The sequence below is a fragment of the Rhincodon typus genome, chromosome 2, assembly GCF_021869965.1.
Source record: "Rhincodon typus isolate 14 chromosome 2, sRhiTyp1.1, whole genome shotgun sequence".
Taxonomy (NCBI): Eukaryota; Metazoa; Chordata; class Chondrichthyes; order Orectolobiformes; family Rhincodontidae; genus Rhincodon; species Rhincodon typus.
This window is the reverse complement of record NC_063333.1, coordinates 114,283,613-114,298,835: the sequence shown is the minus strand read 5'-3', so window position 1 is coordinate 114,298,835 and position 15,223 is coordinate 114,283,613.

Sequence of the window (15,223 nt, the reverse complement as noted above, 5' to 3'; positions counted from 1 at the left end):
ACAGAAAGTACTAGTTAAACTAAGCAGATCTGGTAGCATCTGGGCAGTGAGGAAAATGTTGAGATTTCAAATCCCATGACTCTTCTTCAGATTCTGATTCACATCCACAGAATCTTTTTTCTATGATGAGCACGGTTTGGACTTCCTTTAATTGTATAACTTTCTGATGGTTATATGACAAGCAGGCCCTAATTAAGGCAAAGTACACATGGATCTAGCTTTTTCTGCAAATGTTACAACGCCAGTGAGGAGACAGAAATCGCTGTCCTCAGCATCATCAATGAAGAATCTGCTACTGCTGCCAAGGTCACGAGAAAGTAACTGTGACACAGGGTACAGCTTCTGGTTTTAAAAAGAGAACTGTGAGCTAAAGGTGTGTTTTGTGATTAAGACTTTTTATTTCAATGAGAAAACAACAAAATATAATTCACTCAAAAACCAAAAACAAAAACACACTTTCTGGACAGATGTTTAACTATCCATCTGACTGCATGCTTGGTGTCATCAGTTGATCCCACTTTCAAGTATCTACACAGGTCCTAATCACTGTTCCAGAGAAATCAACAGTCAGTGATGCATGACGCTAACATCGCATGGCATTAAGGTCAGGTAGTTTTTAAGGCTTCAGTCAGTGTGTGATATCCAGGTGTTGTGCAATGAAGTTTCTCATCATAGCCAGCTGTTTCAGATCACCTCCTTTGACCATTCCACAGTCAATTAATCTTCAATATTTCCAGAGTTTACATAAATTGTTAAATTACCCTCAAATGCTTGAGCATGTTGAAGATAGTGTTTCATTTGAAAGAAACAGCACTTTGTACAGTTTCTCTTGACAAACCACTGTTCTATGAGGAAGACTGGATATGTGAACTGCCCATTGTACACCTTCCAGCCTTGAATGACAGTAAGCTCGCTTGGCAGAATGAACTTTCGCCTCTAATGATTCCATGCATCTCTGTTGATTCAATACCGTCAAGTTACAATGATGCAAGTGTGGAATGATGTGTATAGGCCAGTCCCTACCACAGTCATTGCACATTGTGTTTAGTCTCAGTGTTGCCCATGCTAAAATGGAAACCTTAGTTCTAGTCATCAACATCACAGTTCCAGGATCCATGATGTCTGGTGGCATTTGGGTCAACAGTTCATATGATTATGAAGGATGTGCAATGCTTGGCCATTACAGTTGCTTTCATTCCTGAAATGCCTGAAGAGGCCGTTGATCTCTCCAATGGCTGCAATTTCACCAAATCCGACAGCAACGCAGATACTATCACAGGCTTTTTATGAGTGCAAGTGCAAATATATTCAGAATAGTGCAAGAAACTTTACAATGATGTGTTCTTGTGCGAGCTCTCAGCCCTCAAAAGGTTTTTCTCTTCCTTTTCCTCCTACAATGACTACATACAGTCCCAAAATTCGCAACTGAGGGTATAGGGACCCTGCTCTTTAGTGGCCTGAAAGACATGGCTGGTCATCCCTTGGGGCTTTGCACCAAGAGGGCCCAAGATTGCTGAGAGTGCCCAGCCCAGATGCAGGCTCATATCCTCAGTTAGAACTTCAGCAGGCTTTAGCTTCACAAACAGGGGAGAAGTGGGGGTGTGGAGCGTCCTGAGACAAGGTTTGGGCAGTCCTTTGTGTGGCTCCTGTTCCCTTTAGTCCTTCTGTCCTGATACCATCTCCCTGAGAGGAAGGGCACCCAGAGTGAGTTCAAGATGCTTCGCTCCATCTTGCCTTACCTCGTGATGCTGAGCACCTATGGTCCAGCCATGGAGTGATTTCAAGCGATTAAATATTCTAAATTCCACCTGGATAGGGTTTGCTTTTTTCCTCCCTTATGCTTGGTGCACTTGCTATGTTAAAAGTAGAAATGCAAGTTGTTGTCCCTCATCGTAAGAATGGATCACAGATAGTTCAAAGGAGGTTTACTGGACTGATATATTGAATGAGTAGGTTGTCTCATGAGAATAGGTTGTACAGACCAGGCTTGTTTCCATTGGAGTTTAGTAAGTAAGAGGTGACTTCATTGATGTTTATTAGTTCCTTTATGGTCTTGACAAGATTGACGCGGAAAGGATGTTTCCTCTCGTGGTCAATCCAGAAGTAGGCGGCACCATTTCAAAATTAGCGGCAACCCTTTCACGACAGCGAGGAGGAGAACTTTTTCTCTCAAGAGCGTTGTTCAATTTTGAAAATTATTGCTTTAGAAGACAGTGGAGATGGAGGTTATTAAATATTTTTAAGACAGAGGGGGATTGATTCTGTTAGGCAGGGGAAACAAGTGTTATCGGGGGGCAGATGAGAATGTGAAATTTGGAACACAAACAGATCACCCATGATCTGATTGAATGGCAGAGCAGGCTCTGAAATCCTACAGTTGAGCGAGACTTCACAAGAATTTGATTCAGCAACGGGAGTCACTGAGACCAGGGGATAGCGAAATGTGTGGATACTTGCTTTTGCCATCACAACAGCATCTTAGTTACCCAATTTATTTGCAGCCCTTTTCAACCTGTTTAGGAAATTGTAAGCAAAATTGATAAACTTTTCCAAATCTAGAACAGAGAGGGAAGCAGCACCAATGATATCATCAATATACCAGAGAAAGAGTTGTGGCTCAGACCTTGAGTCTACTTGTCACCCATCCACAACTCTTTCTCTGGTACATCAATGACATCATCAGTGCTGCTTCCCTCTTTCCAGAATTGGAAAAATTTATCAATTTCACTTCCAATTTCCACCCTGCTCTCACCTTCAGCTGGTTCATCTCTCATTCCTCTCCTCACTTCCTTGACATCTCTGTTTCCATTTCTGGGGGTAGGCTGGCCACCAAGATGCACTACAAACCCACTAATTCTTAAGGTTACTTTTATTATACATCCTCACAACTGCTTCCTGTAAAGATTCTATTCCATTCTCCCAGTTTCAAAGTTTCCATCGTTTCTGTTCCAATAATGCCAACTTCTACAAGGGAGCTTTCGAAATGTCCATCTTTTTCCTCAACTAAAGATTTCCCATCACCGTGGTTCACAGGACCCTCAATCGTGTCCAACCCATCTCCCAAACTTCGGCCCTTACCCCATTTCTTCCCTCCCACGAGAACAACAGGGTCTCCCTGGTTCTCACTTATCACCCCACCAGCATCCACATCCAAAGGATCATTAGCTGTCATTCCCATCAAATGCAGTGGGATGCCTGCATTTCCCTCCCCTCCCTCGTCAGCCTTCTGCAGGGACTGTTCCCTCTGGAATACCTTGCTCCACTCCGAACACCTCCCCATAATCCTATGGCACCTTCCCATGCAAATCACAGAAGATGTAACATCTGTTTGTTTACATCCTCCATCCTCAATATCCAAGGCCTCAGACACAAGTTCCAGGTGAAATAGTGATTTACGTGTACTTTAGTCAATCTCGTCTACTGTATTCACTAATCACAATGAGGTCAGCTCTACACTGGGAAGATGAAACACAGACTGGGCGACTGCTTTGCAGAACACTTATATACACCTATTAATTCTCCTAGGCTGACCTTTACCCATTCCTTTGTCTGCCCAACTGTTGTTCTCTCTTTCTGGACTCCATCCCCACCGTCGTTTATTCCTTCTGCCACCTCCCCCACCCATCTTCAGCACATACACCAACCTTTTCCTGTTACAATCAATTCTGCAGAAGGGTACTGGACCCAAAATGTTGACTCTGCTTACTCTCTGCAGATGCTGCAAGACCTATTGAGTTTTTCCAGCAATTTCTGTTTGTGTTTCTGATTGTTCTGCAATAGATACTTCCTTGACCCTATTCTCAGTAGAGGTAAGCTTTATGTAATCATAACTTGGAACGCAGATTGTTTACTTCTTCATTTCAATGATCCAGAGGCATGAAGAGCAAATGTACCTCCAGCAAAGGGATCAGGGAGCTCAGTGCAAATTTAGAGATTGCATCTGAGGCACTGTAGTTGATCTGGCTTAGTGTTACACTAGGTGGCGCCTTTATCCTGTCAGCATTTGAAGAAGTTTAAATGTTCTAAAACATTTAATTCCAGCATAATGGTATAGGATATATGTCATGAGATGGGTAATGCAATAACCTATTTCCCTAAATTGGATCTGTTTACTGTGCTAAAGGGCATCTTCAGATTTTGATTTTAAATGGAGCAAAAGTTAAGAATGTAAATAGAAAGCTAATGGTTAAACCAGGATAATTGTGATAAATTAAATAGAAAATATAACAAAAGCGTAATGAAGCATTTATAGCCCTACAGAAAAAAGTCTCACAACACAATAATTAAAGAAATTGTATAATTTTCCACTATAATGTGACAACTAATAACAATCTCATCAAAAGAGTGGGCAGCGTGGTAGTTCAATGGTTAGCACTGCTACCTCACAGCACCATGGACCTGTCTTCAATTCCACCCTCGGGTGACTGTCTATGCTGAGTTTGCACATCCCAATATAAAATAATGTGACAACTAATAACAATCTGCATGAGGTTTCCTCCCACAGATGCGCAGGTTAGATAGATTCGCCATGCTAAGTTGCCCACGGTGTCCAGGGATGTGGTAGTTCAGTGAATGGGAAATGCAGGGTTACAGGGACAGAGTAGGGGGAGGGGGTGGATCTGGGTGGGATGCTCTTCAGAGGGTTGGTGTGGACTCAATGGGCCAAACGGCCTGCTTCCACATGTTAGATATTCTTATGAATTATATTGGCATACTCACTGACAGAAAGTACCAAATTCTCAGAAGAGTCAAGTTGAAATCTGAAACCTGCATTATCAATTGTTCAAAACATGTGCCCTTTTCATCATCTTAACAATTCCATTGGATTGTACTTTGAATGTTCTTCATAATATGGACTTGCCATAGAAATTCTCAGGAATCTGATACAAATAATTATCTGTAACTACCGCATCATAACTGCAAATCTTATGATGTGAACAGTTGGAAATAGTATTGACCGCTAAACAGCAAAACTCTGTCCCAAAAACAAAAGCATGTTGGGAAACAGAAGTCAAATAATATCAATTAGAAACCAAACTAATACCATGAAATGAGTTGAGATTGTTTGAGGTGAGTTAAGAAACTGCTTAAGATTCATTTGCACAATTTATGATGTGATTTATATCCAGGATTGAGATTACCATTTTAAGGCTCCTAGGTGTCTATTGTTCTCTATGCAAATTATAATCCTCCACTAAATAATGACTGTTCAAATGAGCATCATCATAAAAGAAAGTGGCAACAGCTACTAACAGTTCCTGCAAATAATTATAAGTAACTCCAGGGATATTACCTGGCAGTTTGCTGGTTGTCTTCAGAAGATGTTTTAACAGCCAAACATTCGACTTTTAAAAAATTAACAGATTATGTTTGTTGATGGCAATGCCAGGATTTGTTGTCTATCCCTATGTGAAGCCTCGGTATTTACACAGTTGGTCCAAATAAGATTTTGTTTAAGGTGGTCCCCAGCTTATGCGGGATTCAGCAAAGGTAATGCTGTCAAATGTGAAGGTAAGGTTTTATCTTATCAGAGATCGTTATTTCCCAGCACTTTGTGGCACAAATCTTAATTAACTCAAACCTGAATGCTATCCAGGTCTTGCTGCACACAGCCAGGGATAGCTTAATTGGACAGAATCCCCTGCCTGTTGCTGGAGACTCATGCATCAGTCTGCGAGCAGTAGGAAAACCTCCTACAGTTAAATCGGAGGCAGACAGGGGTCAATAGAGAAACTCGACTCTTCACAATGGGATCTCAATTTGAGTCATTAATGATTATTTGATATTGATCATCCCTGAGCCTACTGGAATTTACTGGTAGTTCAGTGATTAATTGGAAGGCCACCTAGCAAACCTATCACATTTGCTAATGATTCACCATGGAGTTGCCCTCTTTATCAGGCACTCAGTTCTCAAATAAAGGACACAACATCGGCATGTGAGCAGGGACTGCCAGCTACATTCTTGTCCTTGCCTCCACACACTTATTTACCCCATGACACCGATCCTGCACTCACTCTCATTAGTCCAGGTATTTAAAATAATATCTCTAGAGCAAAAAATTCAGATCTCTGGATTACTTTCACAGTAACAACCATTGTATTATTATAGGTCATACATACCTTAAGATCTCATACTACTTACTGTGAATGAAAATTACAATGCTGTTGAGCTGGAAGGTGTATCAAGTTTCGCATACTAATATTCTGACAGTCAACTTCATAAGTGTGAATGAAAGTTTGACCTTGGAGACTGATCATTCAAAGTGGAGCATATCAATTGTAAAAACATAGCAAAGGGCCAAACATAAGGAAAAATTATTTTGTTCATAATTGTTTTAAAGATCCAAATTTAATCAGGGCCTGATGAATACTAAAAATCAACCTAAATTCATGTCACAACATATACTCCCAATGGATTTGTATATCTGAATTGATTAGTGCTCTCATCTCAAGTCACTAAATCATGGGTTCAAGGTCTAGTCCAGCATTTAAACCAAAGCAGAGCCTGATATTTTAGTACTATGGAAGTGGTACATTGTCAGGTTAGCCATTATTTTGTCTGAGATGTTAAATCAAGGCCTTGTCTGCCTGTGAATGTAAAATATCAGTTGATTGGAGAACATGGATTTCTCCCTACAGTGTATGTATTTCTTACCCAACACTACCAAGAACAGATTAACTAGTTTATGGAATCCTGTTGTATGCACAATTGCAAATTACTTCAAAAGTAATTTATCGTTTGTGAATCGATTGGGATATTCTAAGATATGAATTAAATTTCTTTCTTTACTAATATTCTATGTTAATAGTGTTTCTCTCCTCATCGCCAGATCAGCTGAATAGCAGTGAATGTTTTTAGTTCATCAAAACTTCTCACTTTCTTCTTCTTTGCAGACTTTGACTTCCCAAAACAGAAGAATGGTCAGTCAATTAGCACAGTTTATGGCATCCTGTTGTATGCGCTATTGCAAACTACTTCAAAAGTAATTTATTGTTTGTGAATCAATTGGGATTTTCTAAGATATTATATGAATTAAATTTCTTTCTTTACTAATATTCTATATTAATAGTGTTTCTCTCCTCATCGCCAGATCAGCTGATTAGCAGTGAATGTTTTTAGTTCATCAAAACGTATCGTTTTCTTCTTCTTTGCAACTCTGACTCCCCAGAACAGAAGAATGGTCAGTCAATTAGTTGCAAAGACTTTTCAGTGCTGGGTACAAAAATGATATAGGTTGATCCACCTGATTTCTCCTTTCCTCTAAGGAACTGGAATCATAGTCATGTCAAATAGTCATCTCCTCTCCACTCCTTTCAACTGACCTCAGAAGCTCACCATGTTTGAAATGGCAGGTTTGACCAATGCTACGCTCAATGGTGCACTTCATTTTCCTTTGCACATATAAATCTTCTTATTTTTGCTATGGTACTTAATTGTTTACACATTATTGGAAGCAGTAAATGTCTTCACATTGAATCAAAAGAGAAACTGCACTAGTTAATTATGCAATTTGAATTAAAATTCTACATTATTTTGCAGGATGCTTTATGGGCACGATTAAAATGACATTAATAAAAATCTAATTTGCAAAATTGCATAATACTTGACAGGAACAAATGTTGTTGCTGCAAAATAATATTCAGTCTTAAAATTACATATACACGCTAAGAACATTTGAACATGGTGGTTTCAAATATGAAGGTGCAATAATATTCTGCAAAGAAAGCACTTCATAGTTAGGCAGTCTTTTAAAGTATTCGTGTTCTTCATGCTGATTAAGTATTGATATTTAATAACCATTAAAACCAGTTGAGGGATAGCAGACTGTCACTTGTTACATCATGACGTCATCCTACCTGCATAATCAGCAATCACAATGAAAATGTGAAAATAGTGCCAATAAATGGAACTATCAAAAGTTTCACAGATGACAAGATTCAAAACTACAAAGATAGTGCTGGCTTCCAAAAGCAGTGATACAGAATTCATCTTGATTTTGTTGTTAATTTCCAAACATGTTGGATGCCATTCGATGCCCAAAATCTCTCACAGAAGGAAAGTTTGCTTTGACATTATTTGAAGTTTGGTTCCTAGTAAGATCCAAATAAGCCTTTTCCTTACCTAATAACAGGCTGAAAATTGTTAAAGACCATATCCTTCCCCACAGTTAACAGCCTAGGCCAGATGTAAGTGAACATTTTGTCAACTTCCTGTCATCTCAGATAGCAAAAGAGTTGCGCCTTGTACCTGCAGCATTTGCATGCTGACTTGATGATGAGCACTGCATTTTTAACTTTACTTGGAGTGAAATTTCAGTTTTTGGAATTAAAAATAAGTTTAAACACTCCCCATTCCTGGTGAATCAAGTCGAGAACAAAATAAAACACACTCCGCACATGCGGAGAGTGGTTAGTTTGACCATCACACACTGATGATGCATCAAGTAGAGTTATCTTTATTTTCTATAGCTTGACACACACATAAGAATACAGATTTACCTCATGCCAAGACCTTGAGATGCTGCAAGTAATGCATAATCAGGCCAATTGAAAAAATCTGTATATTATCCTAAACAACACATCAATTGCTTTACCAGCAGAGCCACCATTGTAAATACTGCCAAGTGTATCAGCCCTGCTATGCTTTTAACAAATTGCTGCAATGAAGTTAATCGTAGATAGAGGTACTTTACTGATGAATTCCTTCAGATTATTGGAGGATGATGTGAGGGAACAATAAACTGTCCTTTATAACATGGAACCACTGCTGAACAGCTGTTAAAGGAGGTACAAACTATAAGATTAGCAGCAGAATTATGCCATTTGGCCCATTGAGTCTGCTTCATTTGATCATGGTTGACATGTTTCTCAACGCCATTCTCTTACCTTCTGCCCATAATGCTTGATTTCCTTACTAATCAAGAATCTATCACTATCTTAAATACAATCAATGACTTGGCCTCCATAGCCTTCTGTGTAATGAGTTCCACTGAGTAACCATCCTTTGGCTGAAGAAAGTCCTCCTCACCTCAGTTCTAAAGTGTCATCCCTTCACTCTGAGGCTCTGCCCTCGGGTCCTAGTCTCTTCTACCAATGGAAACATCTTCTCCATGTCCACCCTATCCTGGCCTCTCAGTATTGTGTAAGCTTACGTGAGATCACCCCTCATCTTTATAAATTCCATCGTGTACAGATCCATGCTCCTCACCAACACTTCACATAACAAGCACTTCATCCACAGGATCATTCTTGTAAACCCCATCTAGAACACATCCAACATCAACACATCCTTTCTTAGGTACAGAGCCTAAAACCGCTCACAATATTTCAAATGCGGACTGACCACAGACTCAGCAGTACACCGCTGCTCTTGTATTCCAGCTCTCTTGAAATGAATGCTAACATTCCGTTCGCCTTCCTAACTGCCAAATGAACCTTCATGCTATGCATTCATGCAAGCAAGTAACAAATTGAGATTGGAGGATGCTCCAATTGTTCAAAAATTGTTCAATTTAAAGAAAAATGCTGTGATAAGTAATAAAGAAGAATAAACCTGAAGAAGGACTGAGGCTCCAAAAGCTTCAAACCTGTTGGCCTATAACCTGGTGTCATGTGATTTCTGACCATAAGCAATGAAGAGCACTGTTGATTAAGTGACACTACTGTATACGGGTTAACTGGCCATTGATAAACACTTCTGTGCGTGGTTACAGAAATAATTATCATCGAAACAGTTATTCAAGGAAAGGTGCAGGACTGAGACATGGTTCCTTGAAATAATTTCTCAGACTATTGTTAACCCAAATTTAGCAGCATCTTGATGCAAGCAGAGCACAAAGATAAGTTAGGTTTTCACTAATTACCTTCATGCTGACTAAGTTGAAGTTTTGAATCTATTTCCATTTCAGATAGCAAGAGAAGTTTCATTTCTTTCTGTTGTGAGCAGAGCCTTTGCAGCTCTTCGTAATCAAGTCTGAAAGAATGCATATTGTTCTTCTGCAGATATAGCTTCAAAAGGTGCAGCTGCATAGGAACTGATGTCAGCACCCCACATAAAATTTCTTACACATCACAAAATTGCCCTGATGGAACATGTAGGGTCGGGGAACTTAAGGTCGGCAGCATCAAGATTTGTATGGCTTACACTGATCGTGGGTTATGCAACAATTTTCACTTTCTTTGGAATGTCGATTTTCACTTTCAGAAAATCCAAATCAATGTTTGTATGCAAAAATATAGCATGTACTGTCTCTGCTGCTGCTAAATGTAGAACAAGACATGTGCTCAGCCTGCAAATTACGTTTAAAAAACACTGCATGCTCAAGCGAAGGAAGTGTTGAGGACAGTCATGCACACATGGCACCCTGCGCCCTTGCATATCTTAGTAGTAAATGCCAGGTCAAATACACACATGTCTGGGATCACAGAGTGCATCCAAGCAGTTCTTCTCAGATTTAGTTAAGTATAGTTAAGAGAAGGCTCGACAACAGCAATTTGCTTAATTACGAACGTTTATTGAGTAAGAATAAAAGACAAAAAAAGACATATTTATTAAGTAAACAAAAAGAATGAAAAAGAGATGAAAAAAACCAATAAAACCTCACACCCTTCTCCCCATCAGGGTCTCCTCGATCAACGGCTGGTCCATTGCTTCTGGCACCGTTCGCGATCCTGGTCCGAGGTGAAGTCCAGCGATTTGGAATTAAACTCTCTCTCTTATTTGGTGTAACAAGCAGCCAGGTACAGAGAAATCAACTATGCAAAAACACGTTGATTGTGCCAGCTTCTGCATGTACAAGAATGTTCACAGGACTCATTCAAGGTCATGCAGCTGTCAAATATCATCAAAAACTTTAGCCCTTCAGCCCATCCTATATAAAACATTGACAGGTTTCACAGGGTTAGTCAATGATTATTGGTTGGAAAGGAAACGAGGTGAAAAGGAGCTATCTGATGCTGATTCTGGCACCACGCAAAAGAATCTTCGTGGCAATGAAATGGAAACTAAGGGACACATTTTTGACTGCTCCTGTCCTCAGGCAGGAGAGTCCCAAGTCACAATCAGCCCAGTACAGTCTCATTGAGGCAGCTGATAAACTTTGTACTGTCTCCTCATTTAAACATTGTTGTTCCAGTCTCCAACCATTTTAACTACCCCTCCTACTCCCATCCTGGGCCTCCTCCAGTGTCACAATGACATCACCCACAAACTGGAGGAGCATCACCTCATATTCTGCCTCTTGAGCCTACAGCCCGATGACCTAAAAATGGAATTCACCAGCTTTAAAATCTCCCCACCCCCAGCCTCATTCCATGTCCAACCCTCCATCTCAACCCCGCCTCCTTGGCCTGACATAACCTGCCCATCTTCTCTCCCACTGATCTGCCCCAACCATCCCATCTACCAATCCCCACCACTCCCTACCTGCACTCACCTATCACCATCCCACCTACCTTCCCCAGCCCCATCCCTCCTCTCTATTTATTGCTCAGCTTCCTAACCCTCCCCATTTCTGAAGAAGGGTACTGACCCAGGACATCAACTTTCCTGCTCCTTTGATGCTGCCTGGCCTGCTGAGTTCCTCCAGCTCCACACTGTGTTGTCACAATCATTTACATTCCTTTTTCTAACGCAGGAAACCAGAAAAAGCAGTGCAGGACAGCAGGCAAATAGCATAGCTGACTCCTCTGGAGGAGATTGTGCTCAGGGCAATGGGAAAAGGTACAACAGGACCCACTACATCCAATGTCACCAAGACCAGTTTGAACCAGTTGCCTGTCCACATGAAACAGGGATCCCCAAATTTAATACCATTTTCCTTTATACAATCTGTTAAAATTCATGATATGATTTTCCATGGAATCACTATATGTTTTCTAGAAATCTATTGAATCCTGGCTATGCATCAAAGATACTGAATAAATTATCTTTTCTGAAGATTTAATCCAAGATGTCTGTTGGCAGGGCCATTGTATTATGATTTTCTAAGTATCCTGCTTTACGTTCTTAGTAATAGATTCAAGCATTTTTCCTGTGACTGATATTAGGTTAACTGGCCTATTGTTTTCTGAAGAAAGGTTCTGACCCAAAATGTCAACTTTCCTGTTCCTCTGATGCTGCCTGGCCTGCTGTGTTCTTTCAGCTCCACACTTTGTTATCTCTAGTTTTCTGTCTCCCTTCTTTCTTGATTGGGGGAATTATACAAGTGAAATAAACCTCAGGGCTACCAGCATAGAGCATGTGAGTTCAACTGGCTGGATTTCTCCATAGCGAACTGTCATAGATATGGTGAGCTGAATACCACCTTCTGTGCCATTGTGATTCTGACTCTGACGCCATATCATACTTCGGAATTCCATACAACAGGTGATGTTTCTTTCACGTCCACAACTAATTCTGTTGTTGAATGTGAAGTTTATCATAATGTGGCATCAGGAGTAACCTATTACTTCAATGACACAGCAGTGCATTGTGTACAGAAGTCTCAGGTGAGTGAGGGCTGGTCACTCTCACTAACAATGACAGCACCATTTAGATCTACCATCACAGCTGTAGGCCCACTTGCAGAAGCTGACACAGGTCAGTAGTCACACTCCTATTTGCCTGCAATCATTTCTAATGTGGTGCCTTAACAAGACCCTAGTAGGGGACTTGTTTGCAGCACTCATATTGAATTTTGTAATTTTGAAAGTCTGGCTCTCAGGCCTTAATCTCCTGCTGTAACTGCCTCTTTTCCTCCCACTCCAACTTATCAAGTGCAGACAGAATTCAGGCAATACTAATGTTGCACAGTTCACCAAAACAATTCTAGATCTGCTCTGTCAGCTTTCAACTGAAGAAATGAAAGAAATCAGGAGTAGTTGTATACATTCTGAATTAATTACTGCTTTGGCACATAATGTGTGTAGATTCAACTTTTGGCGAGTTGAAATCCCAAAATGGATCCAACCATCATAAACAACCATATACTACCTCAAATTGACAGTGCAAATGATAGCCCTGGTTATGGCAATTTTTTTCCATAATGAAAGGCTAACAAGCATTTATCCTTTTGTCAATGTGTAAGCCTATAGCTAATAGCACAATATCTGCAATACCCTTCTTCACTCATGCAGCCATGCTATTTCAGTTTAGCTCTATTAAAGCAAGTTGACACCCCACCCCATTAGGCTTTCTTGATACTAAAAGATTAATGAGTTTAAGGTGCACTTGTCTTCTCTCTTCCTGTAATAGTATTGGTGGATATCTGCATCATCACATTGCAAGTCTAAGAAAGTGATCTGGAAATAGAAACCCCACAGAGAGACAAAATTTGGAGCACTCCTTTAAAAGAAAGCTGAGCACATCACCAACAAAGTGAGATAACAGGACTGTTGGGTCAAATTTAGATTGCAGACCCAATTTCAGACCTTCTTCAACACAAGAAAATTACCAAATTGGGGGAAACAGTCAAATCAGAGAATTGTCAGAAATTACAGGAGGACATTAATAAATTTGGAGTATCGACAAATAATCTTCATGATGACCAACACAAGATAAACGTGATGTGGTATATTTTGGTAGGAAGAATAAGGAGGTTGCATTACTTGCAAAGTACATGTCTAAATTGGAATCTCAGACATAAATGTACAATTACTACTCCTTGCTCCACGGGTTGGTATGGCCATAAGAAAACACAAGCCAATCTCTAGGCTCTATTTCTAGAGGGATGAAATTGAAAAGTATGGAAGTTATAATAAATCTATATCAAACTTTGGTTCGACCAAACTGTTACAAAACCATGTTTTATGTCAAAAAATAACTCAAGCCACAAAATAAGGTTTAAAATGACTCAAGTGATCGAAACAGCAAGTCTCAAAACAGCTGATTGTTTGCATAACTTCACCCGCCAATTTATAAATCTATAAGAACAGAGTTTTGCTATCTGGATGTAGCTCACAAAAGAAATGCTTAAATAGGCATCAATTGCCATCTTCTAAAATAATCAGACATTCAGACATAATCTAAGTATTCAGGTGGATGAGGACCAAGCTGTTAAGCTCAATCACTTTGGGCAATAAATCCAGACTGAGAAGAGGACCAGAAACTATGTTTATCTAATCACTTTAAGCAATGAGCACGAACTGAGTTCAATTTGACCAGGTTTGATAACTGGCTAGTTTATGTAAGGAAGTTATGTGGCAGCAAGCTAGCCTTTTATGTTTTAAGAAAATGCTTTTCTAGGGGTGAAAGAAAGACCAGAATGATCTTCGGGGGGAACAAGAAAAAGATTCGTAATCTCTCTTTGTATCTCTCTTTCTCCCCAGCTGTTCAACAAGATTGCACTGTGCCTGTGTCCAACCAAACACTCAAGGCAGCACCTTCAACTTAAATCATACAGCTATGGGCTCCAGAGGAAAAGGCAGAGATATTATGTTAAAATTTTAAATCATCTCAATGCAGAACCTGGGAAGATCACCAAACCTAGTATGAAACCTTCCAAGTTATCAATCTGCAGATCTGTCTATGATTGACTTTCTTTTGCAATTATTTAATCTACCTGCCTCATTGATAATGCATGCATATGTGTGCATTTATTTATACACCTCTTGAATGTATTATGAATGAGATTTGAAATGCTTTTTAATTACTTTTACATATCATAAAACCATCCCCTATTCTTTTAAAACTTACAAGAAAATCTATGTCTTACAGTCACAGCTTTTTAAATTTTAAACACTTAGTGAATTGGTAAGCAAATCCTTTTTTAAAAGTACCTATTGCAATCAGAAGAGAGGTAGACAGAGAGAAGGCCATGCTACCACTCCTCACATAGCCATAATAACACTGGGAGGTCAGTGTTTAGCTCTAAATGTTATAATACATAAAGGATCTAATGATATTGGAGCAAGTGCAAAGAAAAGATTTACAAGGATGACACCTGCAGGTGTACGCAAAACAGGAAAGGATTGACAGTCTGGGTATTTTTTCCCTACAAAAGAGATTGCGTTGTGACCCATAGATGTCTTTAAAATTATGAAAGGTCTTGATAGAGTGGATACTGAGAGAATCATTTTGCGTAGAAAATTGTAACTACAGGCCATCAATACAAGATAGTCATGAAGGGTGGAATGTTAGTGGAACTTAAATGGCATGAGTTATGACAAGATTTGCAACGGAATTGCAGGAGAAGTTGGCAAGGCCCTACAGGAGCAACCACTGCACCTTTCATGCATCTGCT